Below are 13,367 nucleotides of genomic sequence, written 5' to 3' on the forward strand. Positions count from 1 at the left end.
TACCCACAGTACAGCAGCACTATCCAAATGTTCACAGATTGCCTGATAACCTGACACAGTATCCTGAAAAACACCACCCTGGACTAAGTGAACCTTCATGGCAAAGACCACCAGTGTGGGAAAAGATACATGAACATGAGATCCACTGGCTCTATCACATACTTCATCATCCAGAAGTTGCCAGCTTGATAGAGCTGTGGAAAGGACACTTGAAGGCACCGCTGACATGCCGAGTTGGAGGTAGACACCCCATGAGGAGGGGGTGTTATCCTTCAAGATGTAAACCAAAAGCCATATTATGGTACTATGTCCCAAACAGGTGGAAGAACAACATGGACTGGGGAACCAAGGGACAGAAATAGGAGTAGCACTGCTCTCCAGTATTCCCAGTGACCCACTTGGGGACTTTGTGCTTCCCATTTCTCACAACCCTTGGCCCTGTGGGTCTAGAAGTCCTGGTTCACAAAAGGGGGATATTTCCAACAGGTGGTGCATCAAGATACCTATTACACTTATTTCTGTGGCTTCCATGTGGTCACTTAAGGCTCCTTGTGCCAGGAGACTAGCAGGCACACGAAGGAGTTCCCACACTGACAGATGGAGTTGACCCTGATCATTATAAGGAGGTAAGCCTGATACAAAATGGGGGTGGGAGGAATATATTTGGCACTCAGGTGATCTACTGAGGCATCCTGTGGTTCTCCCATACCTGATTTTAACTGTAATTGGGCAAGTATAGCAACCATAGACTGACAAGGCACAGTGAAGTGTAGCCCAGACCCTTCAGTGATGTGGGTCTAGGTCATTCCACTAAGCAAACCACTTAGACTAGTAGAAGTACTAGCCAAGGATGAGGGGAATCTAGAACAGGTGGTAAAAAAAGGCAGTAATAACATTAGTTATAGCCTTGGGACCAACTGCCACAGCAGAAATCTACCTTCTTCCTCCAATCTTCCTCTTTCAAGCTTCCCCAGAAATTGTGACCAACTAGAATCCTGGAGAAGTTGTATCTAGATGGAGTGAACTTAATGTGGGAAGCCAGTGAACCTGAGCACTGCACACATAGTAGATGCTGCTGGTGCTCCACCCACATAACCTATAACCAGACCTATATCTTCCATCTTCTTCAAGTCCCATGGCTAGGATGCTTGGGAGGTTCTATACTTCCCTCCTGGGGACAGACAATGATAGTCTGTTACAGGCAGGATGATTCTGCATTGTGATTTTTACCCCAGAGCACCCTCCGCATACAGGCACACACAACCCAGTGGCTCAGGCCAAGGCTAGACCACTGAGATCACATCCTCACTCAGCTCCCTCATCCCTTAATGTTTTTTCTGAAGACCAGTCCCTCAATAAAACACCCTACATCCCTACTGCAGGCTCTGCTTCTAGGGAAACTAACTTAAGACTGTGCCCTTCCTGATTCTAGGAGGTGGGAACAATTTTTAAGTTGACTTAAACCAACTGGAAGACTAATTCAACAACCGGCAGATTTCAGAAGGGAAAAGAATCCCATGGTATAATTAGGGGAAATTAAAAAAAAAACCCTCCTCAAATAGAAAATTTAAGATACCGAAGTGCAGCTTAAGACTAAACACTAGAGGAAAGAAGAACTGGGTATAGTTGATCTCAAAAGCCAAATATCAACTAGCAATGGCAGTGCTATTGTTTAAATATTGTTAAAAACAGAGATATATTGAAGAAATTTAATGTCTGAACAGCTAAGAATAGGTCTTCCATTATTTTCTGAGTTGGTCAGACTCTTAATAGTGTGTCCTATTTGATAACAGAGATCGTGGAGAAACTAGAGACCATGTAGGGTACAACAACAAAATTGAATAAAGTGCACATAGTAGGTTCTGTGTGTGTGGAAAAGATTTTTTTGAGGGGAGAAGAGTGTTTTTATCAAGGAGAGATCATATTATTACTGACATTGTTTAGAATTGTCAATGACTGAGTGATGAATGATGATAACAAAAAGCAGACTGATTTTTTGTGTGTGTGTTTACACATTGGAAAATTTTAATCAAACAAACAAAAAAAGAACTTATTGATTTCTTACTATGTATCCAGCCTGTAATAAGTACAAATAAAAAGATCACTGGTGAATTTGAGAAGACAGGATTTGCTAATCCTCAAAGGAATGCCATTTAAAGATCTCTGATACTTATCACCTGTCACTACATAATTCTGCTGGCCACACCATCTGGAAATTGTGGATATTTAGTTCAAGACCAGTACAGTCACAGTGACTTCAAAAGCAGACTGATTATTACTCAGGTTTTTTTTTTTGAATTTTATTTTATTTATTTTTTTATACAGCAGGTTCTTATTAGTCATCAATTTTATACACATCAGTGTATACATGTCAATCCCAATCTCCCAATTCATCACACCACGACCCTCACTACCCACCACTTTCCCCCCTTGGTGTCCATACGTTTGTTACCTACATCTGATTCTCTACTTCTGCCCTGCAAACAGGTTCATCTGTACCACTTTTCTAGGTTCCACATATATGCGTTAATATACGATATTTGTTTTTCTCTTTCTGACTTACTTCACTCTGTGTGACAGTCTTTACATCCATCCACGTCTCTACAAATGACCCAATTTTGTTCCTTTTTATGGCTGAGTAATATTCCATTGTATATATGTACCACATCTTCTTTATCCATTCATCTGTCGATGGGTATTTAGGTTGCTTCAGTGACCTGGCTATTGTAAACAGTGCTGCAGTGAATATTGGGGTGCATGTGTCTTTTTAAATTATGGTTTTCTTTGGGTATATGCCCAGTAGTGGGATTGCTGGGTTATATGGTAATTCTATTTTTAGTTTTTTAAGGAACCTTCATACCGTTCTCCCTAGTGGCCTTATCAATTTACATTCCCACCAACAGTGCAAGAGGGTTCCCTTTTCCCCACACCCTCTCCAGCATTTGTTATTCATAGATTTTCTGATGATGCCCATTCCAACTGGTCTGAGGTGATACATCATGGAAGTTTTGATTTGCATTTCTCTAATAATTAGTGATATTGAGCAGCTTTTCATGTGCTTCTTGGCCATCTGTATGTCTTCTTTGGTGAAATATCTATTTAGGTCTTCTGCCCATTTTAGGATTGGGTTGTTTGTTTTTTGAATATTGATCTGCATGAGCTGTTTATATATTTTGGAGATTCATCCTTTGTCCATTGATTCGTTTATAAATATTTTCTCCCATTCTGATGGTTGTCTTTTCATCTTGTTTGTAGTTTCCTTTGCTTTGCAAAAGCTTTTAAGTTTCATTAGGTCCCTTTTGTTTATTTTTATTTTTATTTCCATTACTCTAGGAGGTGGATCAAAAAAGATCTTGCTGTGATTTATGTCAAAGAGTGTTCTTCCTATGTTTTCCTCTAAGAGTTTTACAGTGTCCAGTCTTACATTTAGGTGTCTAATCCATTTTGAGTTTATTTTTGTGTATGGTGTTAGGGAGTGTTCTAATTTCATTCTTTTACCTGTAGCTGTCCAGTTTTCCCAGCACCACTTATTGAAGAGACTGTCTTTTCTCCATTGTACATCCCTGTCTCCCTTGTCATAGATTAGTGGACCATAGGTCAACTTGGGTTTATCTCTGGGCTTTCTATCCTGTTCCATTGATCTATATTTCTATTTTTGTGCCAGTACCATACTGTCTTGATTACTGTAGCTTTGTAGTATAGTCTGAAGTCAGGGAGTCTGATTCCTCCAGCTCCATTTTTTACCCTCAAGACTGCTTTGGCTATTCGGGGTCTTTTGTGTCTCCACACAAATTTTAAGAATTTTTGTTCTAGTTCTGTAAATATGCCACTGATAATTTGACAGGGATTGCATTGAATCTGTAGATTGCTTTGGGTAGTATAGTCATTTTCACAATATTGATTCTTCCAATCCAAGAACATGGTATATCTCTCCATCTGTTGCTGTCATCTTTGATTTCTTCCATCAGTGTCTAATAGCTTTCTGTATACATGTCTTTTACCTCCTTAGGTAGGTTTATTCTTAGGTATTTTATTCTTTTTGTTGCAATGGTGAATGGGATTGTTTCCTTAATTTCTCTTTCTGATCTTTCGTTGTCAGTGTATAGGAATGCAAGAGATTTCTGTGCATTAATTTTGTATTCTGAAACTTTACCAAATTCATTGATTAGCTCTAGTAGCTTTCTGGTAGCATCTTTAGGATTCTCTATGTATAGTATAATGTCATCTGCAAACAGTGACAGTTTTACTTCTTTTCCAATTTGTATTCCTTTTATTTCTTTTTTTTCTCTGAATGCCATGGCTAGGACTTGCAAAACTATGTTGAATAACAGTGGCAAGAATGGACATCCTTGTCTTCTTCCGGATCCTAGAGGAAATGCTTTCAGTTTTTCACCATTGAGAATGATGTTTGCTGTGGGTTTGTCGTATATGGCCTTTATTATGTTGAGGTAGGTTCCCTCTATGCCCACTTTCTGGAGAGTTTTTATCATAAATGGGTGCTGAATTTTGTCAAAAGCTTTTTCTGCATCTATTGAGATGATCATATGGTTTTTATTCTTCAATTTGTTAATATGGTGTATAACACTGATTGATTTGCGTATATTGAAGAATCCTTGAATCCCTGGGATAAATCCCACTTGATCATGGTGTATGATCCTTTTAATGTGCTGTTGGATTCTGTTTGCTAGTATTTTGTAGAGGATTTTTGCATCTATATTCATCAGTGATATTGGTTTGTAATTTTCTTTTTTTGTAGTATCTTTGTCTGATTTTGGTATCAGGCTGATGGTGGCCTCATAGAATTAGTTTGGGAGTGTTCCTCCTCTGCAATTTTTTGGAAGAGTTTTAGAAGGATGGGTGTTAGCTCTTCTCTAAATGTTTGATAGAATTCACCTGTGAAGCCATCTGGTCCTGGACTTTTGTTTGTTGGAAGATTTTATTTTTTATTTTTTATATATTTTTTTTGCGGTACGCGGGCCTCTTCACTGCTGTGGCCTCTCCCGTTGCAGAGCACAGGCTCCGGACACGCAGGCTCAGCGGCCATGGCTCACGGGCCCAGCCGCTCCACGGCATGTGGGATCTTCCCGGACCGGGGCACGAACCCGTGTCCTCTGCATCGGCAGGTGGACTCTCAACCACTGCACCACCAGGGAAGCCCTCCCTCTTTTTCTTGATGAGTCTGGCTAAAGGTTTATCAATTTTGTTTATCTTCTCAAAGAACCAGCTTTTAGTTTTATTGATCTCTGCTATCGTTTCCTTCATTTCTATTTCACTTATTTCTGCTCTGATCTTTATGATTTGATTCCTTCTGCTAACTTTGGGGATTTTTGTTCTTCTTTCTCTAATTGCTTTAGGAGTAAGGTTAGATTGTTTATTTGAGATTTTTCTTGTTTCTTGAGGTAGGCTTGTATAGCTGTAAACTTTCCTCTTAGAACTGCTTTTGCTGCATCCCATAGGTTTTGGATCGTTGTGTTATCTTTGTCTTTTGTCTTTAGGTATTTTTTGATTTCCTCTTTGATTTGTCCAGTGATCTCTTGGTTATTTAGTAATGTATTGTTTATCCTCCACGTGTTTGTGTTTTTTACGTTTTTTTCCCTGGAATTGATTTCTAATCTCATAGTGTTGTGGTCAGAAAAGATGCTTGACATGATTTCAGTTTTCTGAAATTTACTTGATTTGTGACCCAAGATGTGATCTATCCTGGGGAATGTTCCATGCGCACTTGAGAAGAAAGTGTAATATGCTGTTTTTGGATGGAATGTCCTATAAATATCAATTAAATCTATGTGTCCTATTGTGTCATTTAAAGCTTGTGTTTCCTTATTAATTTTCTGTCTGGACGATCTGTCCACTGGTATAAGTGAGGTGTTAAAGTCCCCCACTATTATCGTGTTACTGTCAATTTCCTCTTTTATAGCTGTTAGCAGTTGCCTTATGTATTGAGGTGCTCCTATGTTGAGTGCACATATATTTATAATTGTTATATCTTCTTCTTGGATTGATCCCTTGATCATTATGTAGTGTCCTTCCTTGTCTCTTGTAACATTCTTTATTTTAAAGTCTATTTTATCTGATATGAGTATTTCTATTCCAGCTTTCTTTTGATTTCCGTTTGCATGGAATATCTTTTTCCCTCACTTTCAGTCTGTATGTGTCCCTAGATCTGAAGTGGGTCTCTTGTAGACAGTATATACATGGGTCTTGTTTTTGTATCCATTCAGCAAACCTGTGTCTTTTGGTTGGAGCATTTAATCCATTCACGTTTAAGGTAATTATTTATATGTATGCTCCTATGACCATTTTCTTAATTGTTTTGGGTTTGTTTTTGTAGGTTCTTTTCTTCTCTTGTGTTTCCCACTTAGAGAAGTTTCTTTAGCATTTGTTGTAGAGCTGGTTTTGTGGTGCTGAATTCTCTTAGCTTTTGCTTGTCTGTAAAGCTGTTGATTTCTCCATCAAATCTGAATGAGATCCTTGCCTGGTAGAGTAATCTTGGTTGTACATTCTATGCTTTCATCACTTTAATTATATCATGCCACTCCCTTCTGGCTTGTAGAGTTTCTGCTGAGAAATCAGCTGTTAACCTTATGGGAGTTCCCTTGCATGTTATTTGTCATTTTTCCCTTGTTGCTTTCAATAATTTTTATTTGTCCTTAATTTTTGTCAATTTGAATACTATGTGTCTCAGTGTGTTTCTCCTTGGGTTTATCCTGCCTGGGACTCTCTGCGCTTCCTGGACTTGGGCGGCTATTTCCTTTCCCATGTTAGGGAAGTTTTTGACTATAATCTCTTCAAATATTTTCTCAGGTCCTTTCTGTCTCTCTTATCCTTTTGGTACCCCTATAATGCAAATGTTGTTGCATTTAATGTTGTCCCAGAGGTCTCTTAGGCTGTCTTCATTTCTTTTCATTCTTTTTTCTTTATTCTGTTCTGTGGCAGTGAATTCCACCATTCTGTCTTCCCGGTCGCTTATCCTTTCTTCTGCCTCAGTTATTCTGCTGTTGGTTCCTTCTCATGTATTTTTCATTTCAGTTATTGTATTGTTCGCCTCTGTTTGTTTGTTCTTTAATTCTTCTAGGTCTTTGTTAAACATTTCTTGCATCTTCTCGATCTTTGCCTCCATTCTTTTTCCGAGGTCCTGGATCATCTTCACTATCATTATTCTGATTCTTTTTCTGGAATGTTGACTATCTCCACTTCATTTAGTTGTTTTTCTGGGGTTTTATCTTGTTCATTCATCTGGTACAAAGTTTTCTGCTTTTTCATTTTGTGTATCTTTCTGTGAATGTGGTTTTCCTTCCAAAGGCTGCCGAATTGTAGTTCTTTTTGCTTCTGCTGTCTGTCCTCTGGTCTTTATTCAGTTTTATGATTGTTTAAAAATTGTCTACAGGGACTTCCCTGGTGGTCCAGTCGTTAGGACTCCGCACTTCCAGTGCAGGGGGCACGGGTTTGATCTCTTGTCGGGGAACTAAGATCCCACATGCCACTCAGCATGGCCAAAAAATAAATAAATAAAAATAAAGATAAAAAAATTGTCTATAGACAATACAACTTCCTATTGCATGTGCCCAGGTGGTCTGCTCCCACCTCCCTGTTCTTGGCATGATAATGATGTGCACATAGGACAAAACCCTGAGATAAAGTGACAAGAATGTTTGGGAATAGTGTTATGCAAGGAAGGCATGGGCTATGCCCTGAGGCTGATTTGTGACAAGTACAGAAATTGAGAGTCAAGTCTTAGATGGTTTTTAATAGCAATTTGATTTTGCTGATATCCAGTATCATTTTCTAATAATTCATTTTCATTGTCTTTTACCAAACAATTGGTCTGTGACAGTGGAGAAATTAAAAAAAAATCATCCTTTACCACAGATACTTTGAGAAACACTAGTTTATAAGTCTCCTTTTGAATTACAGTAGGCACACTGAAGTGTCTTGATTAAACAAGATGGTGAATGAATCGATGATTCTAAAAATGTACCAAATGGCTGGGCTTGAGGAAGGAATGAACTAGAAGTTACCAAAGCTGATTATACTGGAACATAGCATGCTATGTTAGGACAATTTTAAACATCAGATTCTATCCTGGAACAAATTTAATATTGTTCTCCAGGTGTAAAGCTTGTTAGTGTGGAGAAGATCACGATGTATTTAGATGGTCACTTTCATTATTTACTTACCTGAAGGTAACAGACTGGAACCAGATAACTCCTTGGGAACAGTACTCACCTTGAATTCCTTCATGGGGTAGAATATGGGTAATTGAAAGGCCACCAGGAATAAAATTAGTAATATATGGATGGCTGTGTGCAGAAAAGAGTAGGAGGGACTTAGGGTTCAATCCCAGAGTAGTGATAACTGGGATGACTAAGGCAGTGTATAATGGAAGACATTTCTGAGTGAAATAATTAGAAGATGAATGAAAGCGTCAATCTCTAAGTGACAGGGATTTCTTTCTACCCCAGTTTTAATTCTGATCCTTTGATTCTTCTGTTGTTTGAAATCTTAAAACAGTTTGGCATTTCCTCTTCAAAAATGCCACCAGTCATGATTCAAGTAGCAACCTAACTCCAAAATGCTAAAGTTCTTTATGTTAGAACGCAGAGTAGAAAGAAAGAATATTTATCTCACAGGGGATTTTTAAATCTGTGACTTTTATAATTTCTACTGTAGATATTATGAGGTATAATTATTAGTTATCTTCACTCCATTATTCATCCATTCATTTCATACTTTATGGTGTATTAGGAAATAATCCTTTGGCAAATGAATGGACTAGATGAATAGAAAATAGATTGGAATAAATTTAAGTCTGAGGAATGCAAGATGTTCTTGCCTATGGGAAAAAGGAGATTTATTTTCCTTTTTGAATCTAGTATGCTTGGAAAACAGTCTGAGAAATCCATTGTTCCATATATTCCAGCAGTTAATGGGTTAAAAAATGTAGGTACATCGGGGTCCAAATGCTTTATGCTTACAATGTCTCTTAGGAACAGAGGCATAATGTTTTACTGGCTTTTTGAAAAAGAGAAATCAGAGATATTTCTTACACAATCATAGGTACTGTAGAAAACATTTTTGAATTGATAACCCATTATCCAGTGTTCTGCCTTAGTCAAATTGCTACTATGTCATAAAACAGATTGTCATATTGTCATAAGAAAAGTTATATTAAGAAAAGACCTTTTTATTAGGTAGCTATCTCATGACCTTGTTCAATATCCACTTCCAGTATATAATCCATCTCCATGAAATTCTTTCCATGTTTAGCTTGAATTTTTTCAGTAATCATTGAATCCCTCTTTCTCTAGCTTCTTTCAAGAATTACTTTGGTAAAGCATGGCTGTAGGCAGCGTATGAGACCCACATTCAAAACTGCTTGATAGTTTTCCGACTGAACTTGAAACTTGGACTTTCTTACCCATCACATGACACAGGAGGCCAAGCAGGACTCTCTTGATGAAGCAAAGCAGAACCTGTGGGAAGAGACAGAAGGAAATAAAGATGCTGGAGGTGACTGTGTCTCCTGGGAGTTTAGTCCCCATGGAAGGCTTTACATCTCCAAGGTTTCCTATCCATAATCCAATACTCCCCTTTGGCTAATAATTTCTGACTACTTATCATGTGTTATTTCCAGAGGGAACATTGCTCTAAACAATAAATACCATATTTTATTAAAAGAAAAACCCAGCAAAAATGGCAAGTGGGTGAACGTAGAACTTATTAATTACCCCTGGTGAGGTGAAGTGTGGGTGAGCTTAATAAAGCCTTTCAAAACTAAGTTTCAAATGGCTGACAGACCTCCACAGCCTCTGTCAATATGCATGCACTGTATTATTTTCATTGATCATAACTTATGGAATTTTAAGAAAAAACTTTAAAAAGTATGCAGCATAATCTACTGAACATAAAACACAGGCTCCTTTCTTCCTATTAACTAAGTTAGAGCTCTTTTATGTACATAACCTTAATAAAGTATTCTAATTTTGTGGCATTAAATGGTACAATAAGCTGTTATACAATTTTCCTTCTCCCACACAAAGACACTGAATTCTAAGGTATACCAATATTGTTGATAATTGTCATCAGTTAACTGTTGTTTGAGGCTCTACAGAAACAATTTATGTGGGATTTCTCCCCATATACTTCAAAAAAATATATATATATAGGTTCAAACATTAGTGTAGTAGAAAGGTTGATTTTTGGCTTTTGTGACCAGGGAGTGTGGAATTCCTAAATAATCTCACTCGGTTTTGATATGTAAAATCTTATTTAATCTTTATTTTGTTTTACTCCTCTTTTGTTACCTTTATTTTTGTTCTTGAAAATTCAACCTTTAATTGAGTCTGCCTACACACTTGGATTGAAAGCAATTTGTAAATATTGTATCTCACTAAAGATACAATATCTTATATTGTATCTCACTAAAGGATGATTACCATACTTATATTTATTTTGATTAATTTAATTGGTGTCTGTCACTATTGTTATTTTGTAGTATTTATGTATAGAGATATTATTTTATTACACTTTTTATATTTATAGAAAATGGCACCATTTATATTAGGAACTTTTGAAAATTTTAATGAAATGCATTTATAAATATAAAGCACAAAATAAATTTCACTTCTTTATGAAAATTCCAAACAGAAAGAAGTACCAATGAAAACTAAGTTTAATCTGGATAAATTTCCTATGTCATTTAAGAAAAAATAATGATTGGGCCAGTTCATGTATTTATCATATTTGAAGTCTAGCACTTTTTTCCATAATGAGAAAGAAATAGTACTCATTTTTCTTGGCTAAACAATTTTGCATACAGAATTCATTTTTTAAAACCAGAAATGCTGGCTTCTCGGGCATGGCAAGCCTGTGGGTGGTCAGCCGATAGCTAGCTGTGTGTGTTCCCTGGTTTCAGTGGTACCTGAGCTCAGCAGTCCTCTCTCAGTGGAAATGTGGAAAAGTGAACACTTCTTAAAGCCATGGAGGGAACAATGTGCTCCTCTCCTGGGATGACCACCTCCCCACATCCAGTACACATGACAGAGGGGTGGGAGGTCCAGAGTCACCTGCTGCCCTGGTCCAGCCAGGCTCCTTCAGAAGGAGCCTTGTCAAAGGCAGGTCAAGAGTAGAGGCAGATCCTATGGCAAAAAGCAGCTTTGTTCCCATTCTCTGCTGGAGCTAGTTCCCTCTGCTGTGGCCACATGGGCTGGTGGTAGCCGAGGAGAAGGCTGAGACAAGAGAAGATGAGGAAAGTGATGAAGGATCACATGTCCACTCCGTCCAGGAAATGTGTCACCAAGGTCTTACTCAAAAAACAGGGATGGGCTCTGCATTTCCTATGTTGTGCTGCCCCAGAAGTGAGTGCCAGTAGATGGTACCTCCTTTACCTTAGAATCCAGCTTCCAGATTAATAAAAATTACCATGTCCTTGAACATCAATTTAGATGAGATGACTCAGTGTTTCCAAACCTGAAAGTTCTAGGTGGCTAAGAGACCTCCTTTTAGTGGGTGTTTTTTTTTTTTATTGTTTTTCTTCAATATATTGAAAACATACAAAGACAACATAACTTTAAGTTTAGGTTATTGGTGGAATTTATATACGTTGGGAAAATAAAAGGGCAGAGACTTAATTAGTTATGGTCATTTGAATACAAAGAGCCTGAGATAAGTATTGACCTTAAGGTATCTTTCTTACCTATGCATCTTATGCTAATGTTTCAATTTATATTGGTCTGGTTCCTGAATTTTAGTAGTCACCGTTTACAGCTGTTTCATTGGTTGTCTCTCATTTGCTTTCCAGAAGGCACGTTTTCTTCAAAAGCACCTCATAAATCACTTTCTCCCATTCTCTGTTTGGGCAGAATATGTTCTTTTCTAATGATAGATGCTATGGTACAATTTGTTCTCAACCCAAATGGTATAAAATTGGCTGTGAGCCACTGCTCAAATTTCTATTTTTATATCTGCCCCTACTTTTGTAAAAGATACCTCCTTTGAACACAGCTCAGATTTCTGTTCTCCTTAGTTAGATGCATACAGCATCTTAAACTTAATTTTTTGTTGTTGTTGGAAGTATTTTTAGTTTGTCTAATTTTCATAATCCTTGCATTTCATCAGGGTGAACCAGAATTTCTGTAGAATCACTTTACCTAACAAAGGAGCAGCTAACAAATCCTTAAAATGTTATTTTACTTCTTATGAATAATAATTGTCTTGAATGTTGATTGTCATCATAGGTTGATGCTGCAAGAGGAAGCCCACCGATGCACTGGCAGATTGTTGCACTTTATAAAGATGAGCATGTCTTTAATTTGGGGAGTTTGGGTTTTAATTCATGCAGGGAGTCCCTAATGTTCCAACACCCGTTCTGTAGACTTGGCCTGACTGCAAGAACTGCCCTTCCCTCCTGTCCAGGATCAGGATGGACTCTTCCCGTGGATGGTGGCTACTGGGCCCAGGTTACCTGTCGGCCTCTCCTTTCCCTCCTCTCTCTCCATCCCAGTTGCTGCTTCCTGAAGGCCCAGACCAATTGTGTCTTAAGGTCCAGGCTGACCAGACTGGAGCCCACAGAGCATTTAAATAGATGGGCAAAACACTCCTCTCAAGTTGCCGGAATCCCAGGGGTCTGATCCCAGATCCTGTGTCCTCTGCTAGAGGGAGAAGGAAAGCCTGAGACTATGACTTGAGTTTTGAGATGGAACTTGCAATAGATGTTCGCAAACCAACAACATAACCGATGATGCTTCTGATGTCTAGGACTATTAGCACATTATTACTATTTACCTGCATAATTCCTATGAGAACTGGAGAGATCCGACAAAGGAAAACACAGAAAACTGTGCTCTGTTTTCATGTAAGACTTCCATCATGAAGAAGAGATTTTCTAATTTCACTGAGGATTACCAAAAGCTGTCTATGTATTACAGAGCTAGTTGCTCCTAAGCTCAGTTTATATTTCCCAGCCTATTCCTTATGTCTAAATGGTATTTTCCCTTCAGAGAGGAAAATTATAACCCAATTATAAGATTTTCCCCAGTAGTTGTAAGGTGTTTCCTTCAGTTTCTGTCAACTGTATTTCAAGATGGAGAGAGCTACTAGTAATTTGCCAGCCTGTCTGAAAGATGTAAGAGTAGCAGACAGATCACTCAGATAACACGTAACATATTTCAAAAGCTATATAATGGCTGCAAATGGTTCTACACCTACTCCCTTTGAAAATATGAACAAGAACTTCTATGAGACAGAAATGTCATTCAAAGGAAGTCAAGACAAAGTAATACACTTTGGATATATACTACATTCATGAAAGAGAATATTAACTTCTGGTAATACTCTAAAAAATTCTGGATTAGGACGGAAGAACCTTT

This window comes from Mesoplodon bidens, assembly GCF_964165515.1.
Source record: "Mesoplodon bidens genome assembly, chromosome: 3".
Taxonomy (NCBI): domain Eukaryota; kingdom Metazoa; phylum Chordata; class Mammalia; order Artiodactyla; family Ziphiidae; genus Mesoplodon; species Mesoplodon bidens.